This window comes from Protopterus annectens, chromosome 2.part1, assembly GCF_019279795.1.
Source record: "Protopterus annectens isolate FY-2018-M chromosome 2.part1, PAN1.0, whole genome shotgun sequence".
Taxonomy (NCBI): Eukaryota; Metazoa; Chordata; order Ceratodontiformes; family Protopteridae; genus Protopterus; species Protopterus annectens.
Genome location: NC_056729.1, coordinates 820,830,971 through 820,841,523, shown reverse-complemented (window position 1 = coordinate 820,841,523; position 10,553 = coordinate 820,830,971). Strand labels below are relative to the sequence as shown.

The 10,553-nt window shown below is 41.3% G+C and overlaps 1 protein-coding gene across 1 annotated transcript in view; it reads right to left on the bottom strand.

The window, feature by feature from the left end:
* The window catches only part of ZDHHC2 (zinc finger DHHC-type palmitoyltransferase 2), a 1,463,314-nt gene that overhangs the window by 1,119,635 nt on the left and 333,126 nt on the right, over positions 1 to 10,553 (bottom strand). The window lies entirely within an intron of this gene.

The following is a 10,553-nucleotide window of genomic DNA, read 5'->3' as shown; positions in this document are numbered from 1 at the left end:
TTTTTGGCTCCTCTGAGGTACTGCCTTAATAAAGGATGAGAAAAGAGTGGTGGCTCTGTATTGTAATGAGCCAAAATGGCAGAGGCATAGATTTTAATTGATGAAAAAGATAGGCCTTTGTCCAGCATCTCAGTTAAGTATTGCAAAATCTGAGGAATATTTGTAACAGCTGTATCAGTTCCTTGAGCTTGGTTCCAAGCGCAAAATCTCTTCCATTTCCCAGCATAGGATTTTCTAGTACTAGGCCTTCTGGCTTCTAAAATGACATCCATCACAGCTTTACTGAGAGGTGTGGTTTGTATGGCTACATTATCTGCCATGCTGCCAAGTTTAGGGTCTTGAGTTGTCTGTGCAGAATCTGATTGTTTTGCTGGGACAGTAGATGAGGTATTTGAGGTAAGGTCCACACTGGGCATTGGGACAAGTTCCTTAAGATTGGATACCAGTACTGGCATGGCCAGTCTGGGGCAATCAGATTCATTTTTGGTTTCTCCTGCCTGTCCTTTAGGAGTACCTTGGGGAGGAGAGGCAGTGGAGGAAAGGCATATACTGATAGGTTTGTCCAGTTGAAAGATAAGGCATCCACTTTCCAAGCTTGTCTGTGATAAGTCCTTGTGCAGAATCTTTTTAGTTGATTGTTTTGAGGGGAGGCAAATAGATCTATGTCCAGGCATCACCATTTCTTTGTTATCATGCTGAAGACTTGTGGATACAGGTGCCACTCGTGGGGATCCATGAGGTTTCTGCTTAGTTCGTCTGCCAGAGTATTTTCCTTTCCTGGCAGGAATTGTGCCTGTAGATGAACTTGGTAAGTCAATGCTGTGTCCCATAAAGCCATGGCTTGTCTGCACAGAGGATAAGAATGAGTGCCTCCCTGCTTGTTTATGTACCACATGACCGTGGTGTTGTCTGTCTTTATCAGTAGTTGTCCCAGATGAAGTAGGTCCTTGAAGGCTGTCAGGGCATTTTGAACAGCTAGCATCTCTTTTTGATTGATATGTAGATGCTTTTGGTTTGTGGACCAGGTGCCCTGAATGCCTCTTCCTGCCATGTGTTCCCACCAGGCATAATCTGAAGCATCCGTCGTTAGGCTCTGCCTGGCTGGGGGTAGTGAGAATGGCTGTCCCTTGTTTTGGTGACAAGCCTTTGTCCACCATCGAAACTCCTGTTGCAGGCAGGGAATTACAGTAATCATTGTTTCCAGACTGGCAATGTTGTGTCCAGACACTTTTTAGGTACCATTGAATTTTCCTCATAAGCAGTCTTGCATATGGAATTAGTAAGATGCAGGATGCCATGAAGCCCAAAGCCTGCAGAATTTTTCTTGCAGGTAATTGGGCCTTTATTGCCACTTACTTGAAATAGGTAGTCAGTTGCCTTTGTTTGTCTGGAGTGAGATAAGCCATCTGGGCAGTTGTATTTAAGCTTACACCCAGGAATATTATCTCTTGAGAGGGTACTAGTTTTGATTTCTTTTTGTTGACTGTGTACCCTAGGCATGTTAAAAGTCTTATCACTAACGTCAGATGCTGTAGTAGAATGTCCTTGTTCTCTGTTTGTATGAGGCAGTCGTCCAAGTAAGGATATATTTGTATTCCTCTTTGTCTGCAGTAATCAATTACTGGTGCCAGGAACTTTGTGAAGACCCTGGGCACAGTAGATAAGCCAAAGGGCAGTGCAGAGAATTGGTAATGCTTTGAGCCAGCCTTGAATCTGAGGTATCTTCTGCATGACTGTCTGACTGGGACATGCAGGTATGCCTCTTTTAGGTCTAAAGTCACGAGCCAAGCCTTGCTGCCCAGCATGGGCAGAAGCTGCTGTAAGGTCAACATCTTGAATTTTGGTATATCCAGGAAAGTGTTTAGAATAGATAGGTCCAGTATTGGTCTCCATGCTTTGTCCTTTCTGGGTACCAAGAACAGTCTTGAGTAAAATCCTTGTCCCTGCTCTTGCTGTGGCACTTGTTGAATAGCCCTTATGTCCATGAGAGATGCGTCTTGTTTTTGAGCCTCTGCCCATTGATTTTTTGGCAGGTCTGGCCAACCGTTTGCCCCTGGCAGGGTATGGAAATTAAACTTGTAGCCTTGTGACACTATGTCTAGAATCCATTTGTCCTGGGTTATAATGTGCCAATTTTGAGAAAAAAGTGCTAGTTTCCCCCCTAAGGGTGCTGCCAGAAGATAAGTGCTTGGTGCAGGCAGGGAGAAATCATTGGGACTGTTTTCTGTATGACTGTGCTTTGTCTTCTCCACCTTTGGAGGTAGAAGCACTCCACTGCCTTTGCCTGTAGGATCCTTGCAGCTGTGATCTGCCTCTAGAGCATCTGGATCTGCCCCTTTGAGGTCTGTCTGAGACTAGAAAGGACCAATTCTTTGTAGGCCAGTGTCTGCTAAATCTAGGTGGCTGAACCTGTAAGAAATCCTTGACCGTTTGCATAGATTTAGCTTTGTCCTCCATTTTCTTTAACACTTCGTCTGCCTTACCACCAAACAAGGTATCATGTTGTAAACGAGCATCTAATAATTTTGCTTTAACATGGTCAGGCAGATTTTGTTCCTTTAACCAAGCATGCCTCCTAATGACAGAACCTGTAACAGCGGCCCTGCAGGAGGCCTCCAGAGAATCAAACCCACATTGCAAGGTATGCTTTCCAACTTGTTCAGCTGCATGCAATAAATCCTGCATTTCTTTGTTTTCTGCACATTCAGAATTTGCCATCATTTTCTGTTTAAGCAGTGTCATGATATATTGCTGATATTTGAGCATATGAAACTGGCAATTTAAGGCCCTTATAGCCAAAGTAGCAGATGTGCAAATCTTTTTTCCCCATCTATGCAGTGCCCTAGAATCCCTGTCAGAGGGGGTAGGGTTTTTTGCAGTAGAAGCCTTGACTCCTTTTGGACCCTGAGAAATAGTTTCTGGGTCTGCAGTAGGGTTTTTGAAAAGGAATTTATGAGAGTCAGGGACCCTGTAGTATCTGTCTGGCTTAACAGGAGCTGGAGGTAAAGAGTCAGGGGTCAAACTAGACTCCGAGAACACATTATCTACAATGTCCAACACAAGTGGAATAGCTAGAGGCCTGTGTTGAGGAAGTAAAAGGAAGTCCCTGAGCCTTTTCTTAGATTCTGAAAAATCTTGGCTCTCCCAGTGGAAATGCTCCCTCATGGTATGCAAGGTTTCCCCAAAAGGGTAGTCCTCAGGAGGAGAAGCTGAAGGAATTGATTCTTCAGCATCAGAATCCTCATAGGGAGGAAAAGAATATTCCTGATAAGAAGAGGAATCAGAAAAAAATGGAAACCTGATCTGAAGATTCATAGTCTGTCTCTTGCCTAGGCCTCTTATCAGGAGGGGGATGGGAACCCCTGATCAAGGTAATTAAGTCTTCGGCCATTTTGAGCATCTGTTTTTTTGGGCATGGAGGCCTATTCTTGTGACTGGAGAACTTGTTTCTTTGCCTTTAAAGGTGTTTTAGCCTTTGTCTTTGAACTTGGTTTAATATATAATTGTTTAGGTCTGAATACACCCTCAGAAGCCGATGCCTGCTCAGCGGCTCTGGACCCATCTGAGGGAATAATCTCCGAGGCTCCAATACCTTGAGTTTCCTGCGGCCTGGCTGACTCCACATGGGAGTCGGTAGCGGCCTGCGATTCTAAAGTAGCGGGCATCAGGGGCTGCAAAAGCACCTCACTGAGAACCGGTGAACCGGCAACTTGCTTAGGAGAAGCTTTCTCGTCGGTTTTGGACCTTGGTTGCCTGTCTTTTTCTTTTTCTTTGCATTTTTTGTGAACTCCGGTAGTCAGATGGCTATCCGACGACATTGTATAATTAAATCTTCACCCAAAATAGCTTAATGCAAAATCGTACCGATGCTTAATAGTGCGTTGGTTAAATCTAGCACAAAACCGACAACTAGCAACGTCGTGGTCAGGGCCTAGCAAGGAATACAGTAAGAATGAAAGTCCTTATGAGGTATTTGCTTCCCACAAGAAATACAATTATTAACTTTTTCTGACATCAGTCTGGAGAAAGAAAAAAGTTTCTCCAATGGGGTACTTAGCTTTTAATGAAGACTTTGGATCTGAAACTCGAACACGAAAATCTAAGGAGTCGGCTGACCGGCACTTGCGGAATGTAAAAAGTGTTTGCAAGTGTATGGGAGAGCCACACTAGTCAGCTGAAAACCATTCTGACAAGCATCTTGTTATCTTCAAACTTACCTTGATGGTACAATTGGCACTTCAAGACATGGCAGAGCTGATAGCCTGTACTAAACACGACTCTCCACTAATCCTCTGTCAGATGTCCTGGGAAGGTTCATAGGTGTGTACTAGGCTAATGGCCCTGGAGCCTTTACAAGCCTAGCCCAAAAAAAAATTGCCCAGGCACTGTGCCACCCGATGTTAGTTCACAGTGCCCCTATCCAGTAGGGCAACTGGAATGATTCCCTGGAGTGAACCTTCTGTTACCCATTCACTCGTCAAGATTTCTCTTGAAGAGGGCCAGCGAGGTCCTCTGCTTAACATGAATAGGAAGCTTATTCCAGAGTATGGGCAGTCTTTGGGAGATGAAACTGTCCCTTCAGCATGTTCTGTTAATTGTGGTAATGAGGTTGTGATCTCTGGAGCATGTGGCGCTGAGGGCTTGGGATTTCTTTAGGTGTAGCATTTCAAGTAGGGCTGGGTTGGACATGGCTTTGTTAGTCAAGCAGAGATCACCTCTAAGTAGATGAAAAGAGATTGAGAACAACTGAATTTCTTGAGTCTGTCCATGTAGGACATGTGTTTAAGGCCTAGGATCCTTTTTGTGAGGTACTTTTGTAACCTCTCCGGCTGTTGTATGTGTCTGGTCAGGTACATGCCAAACGAGGTGTTATATTCGATGACTGGTCTAATGAGGGATGAGTAGAGAGGGATGATGACCTCTTTCTTCCTGGATGCGAAATCTTTGTTTATAAGATGGGCCATGTAGAAGAACTTTCTGACCACAGTGGCAATGTGGTGGTCGAAGGTGAGGTGGCTGTCGACCTGGGTGCCCAGATCTTTTATGACCTCTTCAGTGTTCAGTAGGCTCCCATGAACGTGGTAATACGTGGGAACTGAGTTTTTTCCAAAGGGGATAATAACACATTTTTTGGCATTAAGCTTCAGGCCATGGTTCTGACATCAGTCATTGATCTCAAAGAGGCCTTTTGTAGGATGTTGGCATCACTTGGGGAGTTGATAATGACTCCTAGCTTGCAGTCATCAGCAAACTTTATCAGCCATAGTCCTTCTGTGTTGGCCTGGACTTCTGAGAAGTAGATACCAAACAGGAGAGGGCCCAGGACTGAGCCCTGTGGGACTCCACTTATGACTGGTCGACAGTCTGACTTGGAATCTGCAACTTTCACTCTGTGGGTCCTGTCTGTGAGTCAATTTGCAACCCACCTAGTGATGTAAGGATTGATGCCTAGTTTGGTGAGTTTATCAGTGATGCCTGAGTGTGGAATGGTATCAAAGGCCCTGGCCAGGTCGAGGTAGGCTGTATGCACTGCCTTACCCTCATCTACAGCCTTGCTGACTGTCTCAAAGAAGTCAACCAAGTTCAGCAGGCAGGATCTCCCCTTAACAAAGCCAAACTATGTGGGTGCAAGAGTTTAGAGATTGCCTATATCTTTGCTAAGCAAGTCCATGATGATGCGCTCCATAGCTTTGCATACCAGACTCATCAGGCTAATGGGGCAATAGTTCCCAGGTTTGTAGTTGCTCCCCCTTTATGGAGCAGGATGACTGTAGCAGTGCGCCATTTATTAGGGACATAGCCTGAGGTAAGGCTGTGACTGAACAGGGCACACAGATGTGGTGCCAGTTCATTTTGTTGCTCATGTAGGATGCAGCCAGGGATATTTTCAGGCCCCATGGATGCTGTATTCTTGGCTTTGGACAATGGGGAGTTCACAGCACTGCTTGCTTATAAGATGTGTGAGGATCATGTCAGGGCACTTCAGATGAAGGTAAAACTCAGTAAGTTGGAGAATAGGGGTAGGTGCAAAAACCTTCATTTCACTGGGATATCATCAGAGAAAGGAGGACAATTACTCACGCCTGTTATATAAGAGGAGCTCAAAAGTCTGCTGTATTTAAATAATATGCCACAGATTGAGAGTGCAAATACAATAGTGGTGAAAATCAGACCCTCTAAATAGTCAAGGCATTTTATAGTTTACTTCCTTGATTATGTGTACAAAGAACAAACCTTACATAAATGCAGGGACTTGGGTGAGGAGCTGGTGATTCCACTGGTTCAGGTAAGAGTGTCCTGAGATTACAGTAATGCCCTATTCAGAAAAGTAAGACTCTGCTTCCATTTATTAAGAAACTTAAAGGTCTGGGTGCATCTTGTTGACTGAACTTCCTAACTAACCTACGGAAAGACATAGAAATGTATTTCCAAACCATTGGCACATGGGCCCCTCTCCCTCATCCTGACCTTTGAGCATGGATATGGAAACCAATACTTCACAAAAGGGTGGTAAAAGGGCTATCAGACTGACTCCACCTTCACTAGGCAAATTACTGCCAGGGAAAAATCAAAATGGCAAACCCATTCTGAAATCAGCATGCCTTCCCCCTCTGGAGAGTAGGAGAGTTAAGCAATCCCTATTACAGGAGACAGACAGAGGCTCAGCATCAGCAACAAACCTGGCCCACTGGTTGTAGTGATGGAGAGTGTTTCTAATGAGTAATGAATACCTCGCATTTCCTGGTGATCCAGTTCAGACTGAACAATTGCAGGGGAAGCTGGCACACTTTGTGTTTCCCAGTGATTGTGGGAATGCATCAAGATTCAGCTCTGAGCCCATTCCCATTTATACTGGTGAAGAAGTACATCGGCAAAAAGGTTGGAGAAAACAGATGAACAAATATCTGTATGCAAATGATGTGCCAACACAAACAGACTCTGAACAGGAACGTCAGCAAATGATAGGAGACTGGAATGCAAAATCAAAGGAATATGGGATGAAACTGCCTACAGATGAGGCAGTGGTCAGATCAGCAAATGGAGGAAATCAGAAGATGTTGAAAAAGTGGAACAAGTTAACTTCAAGTATCCATGAGGTGTGGATGAGTAGAGTGAAAAATTGAATAATGAGGTCAAAACAAGAATCAGAGGTGCTCCAACCATCTGGCACAATGTGGCAAGGGTAGTGTGTGACAGAAGAATGAAAAAGAAGCTAAAAGAAAAGGTACAGAAAACAGCGGTGCAACCAGTACTTCATTATGGCACAAAAAGTGGGCAATGACTGCAGAGCAGCTGTGGAAGCATGCAATGATGTACATAACATGACTGAGATATCTAGTAGGATGCATGCTCTGAGACACATATAGAAATGAGGACATTGGAGATGAAGTCAAAGTAACCCCAATGACAAAATGATCAAATACAACAGATTGCTGTGGTTCTGTCACATGTGCAGGAAAGGAGAAATGATTTGGTAAACAGATTTGGTTAAGACAGGAGGAAGGCAAGAAGAGATGAGGATGCCCAGCCAAGACAGGATGGGTAGCATAAGAAAAGACATATGACAGGCATACCTCTCAACTTCTTTGCTCAAGAATTCTGGAAAAAGCAAAAATTATGGGAAGGCAAAAACCTAAAACTACACACAAATTTGAAAATTACTCTAATTCATTAAAAAGTTAGTAAAACCGGTTTTGCATTAATACCTGTTTTCTGATCAATAAGAGATATGAAGTTCTAAAGACTGTCAGTATTGCCTAACTGTAACCCTCAGTTATTTACCAGAAAATCAAAAAATACAAAGGACAGGGCTAAAGCATGAGACAAAATCAGGGATATACTGCAAAATCATAACAAGGTGAAAAGTATGCCATCAGGCAAGATTGTTGAAGAAGGTAGGAGATTGACAAAGAATGGAGAGAGGTGCTGATAACTGATGCAACACACCAACTCCATGTTAAATGGAATAAAAGTAAAATAAGAACAAAAAAGAAAAAGAAATAAAGAGATAAATGAACAATGTTAGTTGAGGGCAGTTTTTTCTTCATGTGAGATGTAATAATGGAACAATGCTATGTATTAAAGTGGCAAGAAGTAGAAAGATAAGCCACTATGCAAACAAATCTATTAGTACTGCTATAGCTTATGCTAATTTTCAAATGGTATCATATAGTATGCAGAAGTTGCAAAGTTAAAGGAAACATGAGTTTACATTGAGATTAAGATTTTGCAGGATAGAATAACCAAATGCATTAATACTGGGATAAGTATATATTCATAGTATGTACTATGATAACTGCCCTTTTGGGGCATTTTAAGCCTAGCTAATTTCTCTTGGTGAGAAAAATTGTCAAAACTCCACTTGCTAACCCTTGTTACCTTTCCCCTAGGGACAGAAAATTGGGTAAAATCTGGGTACAACTGGCTATGCTTGAAAGGGCTGTTGAGCTGCTAGCCTACTAATCTTCTAAGAACCTATGAGAATCAATCCCTGTACCTGCTATCTGTGAGGTAAACACATTAACCATCATGCCAACCCCTTATATTAGTTTATCATTAAGAAATGGACAAAATAAAATACCCTCCATACAGATTTAGCGAGTACAAGTCCAATACTAGAAACTGTGAAGGTTTTAGGTCTCAGTTTAGTATAGCTGGATAAAATGGAGTAAGCCATAAGAAATAAGGGAATGTGTGCAAACTGTTGGCCTCTGTGCACGGTTTTACTAGTGAATCACTTTTTAGAGGAAAGTAGATAAACTTCATTAAGGATGAAGAGGTGACTATGAGCATAGCTTAACTTAGAAATACTCCACATATGGCAATGATGGAATTCCACCTTATGTGAACAAAAAATAAAGGAGGGATTAAAAGGAATGAAGTAGATATATTTATTTTTTGATTTATTTATCTGGAACTATACTCGAAATGTGTATGATTAAAGTTTTTTTCTAACTGAAAGATGAACAGTATAATGGATGCTGATTATAAGTTATATGCACATAGGTTTCTGTTATGAGTGCAGGTAAATAATATTTGGACTCATAAAGCAAATGTTTCACTACTAAGAGAAAGGTTATTTTACAGTATGTACACATAAGAAAGCTGTCTCTAACCAGCAATTAAGTCATATATCTGCCTATATTACAGCTAATGATCATCAAAAAGCATTTGATAAGGCTAATCTTAGTGTGCCTTGTGACTGATTATGTGCTTCTGCTGAAGAGCAAACCTCACAAAGTAGTAGCAAATAGCTACCAGGGACTGAAATACTGTTACTGCTTTTGTTTTTTACTGGAGATCTGCCTGCTTTGAGTGATAATTGTTAAAATATTTGGAATAGCAATTTACAACCGAGCAGAGAGTTACTTTATCGGCATTAATTGCCTTTGGTGACTGTGGATGGTTTATTGGGTGGAATTTGGAGTGGTTTGCCTCAGCTGACCATTGTTTAGAGCCAGCAAATAGTTGGGCATGTTCTGTTGGTATTAGAATGGCTGTAATGATAAAAATCTGCTAATCGGTCAGAATGGAAAATTGAGAATGGTGTTCTGTCTTTTGGAGAAACGGATTTGTTGTTAGCTTGGTGTTGTGTTTTTGAAAGCTTTGCGATCAATGGATTACTAGGCTTTACTTGTATAGTCTTTGAGTTCTACTGCAAGCGGCCTTTTTGGATTATATTTAAACATTTACAGGCAGGAACTTTTTATATCTGTGTTTCATTTAGCGTTCTCTAGTATTATTTGGTAGAGTCCCAGATATCTTTGTTATTTGTTCATGCTTTTCTGGAAGATTTATTTTGTGCTCTAATTTACCAGAGATGGTTTATCTTCATTAACTGTCTTCTGACTTTGTTAATTTTAATTAGCTATTGTTTATACCCTGAACATTGAATGTTTGTCATCTTTTTTGAGTTCCTGACTAGTTTTCACAGGTTATTTGAAGTCTAAGCAGCATTTTACATGTGACAATGCTTTTTGATATTTGTACTGTTTGTTGCTGTCATAACTCTCAACCAATCAGGGGAAAATTTCAACAGAATCAGGGACAAATCCAGAAAAAATCAGGGACAACCAGGGATGCTTTTAAAATATTAGTGCTATTAACTTGAGACATTGGCAGAATGAGAACATATGAATTAATATATATTTTCTGAAGTAAAAGAAGTCTATAATGCTTAATTATTGTCATTCATTAAGTGTAATTCACCACCTTTCCTCCAAAAGTCACTAGCTTTAGGAGGGATTAAGAGGGACAGAGCTAAAATTTGAGTCAAAATCAGGGATGTCCCTGAAAATCAAGGACATTTGAGAGGTATGGTTGCTATGTAGTATCATCTTGTTATATGTTCTCTTCTGCTTTAACAGGAATTGTTTTGTTTTGCCTCATGGATTGATTATTTGTGAATCTAGCACAGTTTGTTGCAGTTATATTTATTTTTTTTATTATTCACCGTTGTTTGAGTTTGTAATTTTATTTAATGTTTAGGAAATAAACGATATAATAAACCTGAACTTGAACTGATTTTGAAAATAGAATAATATTAGTATAAT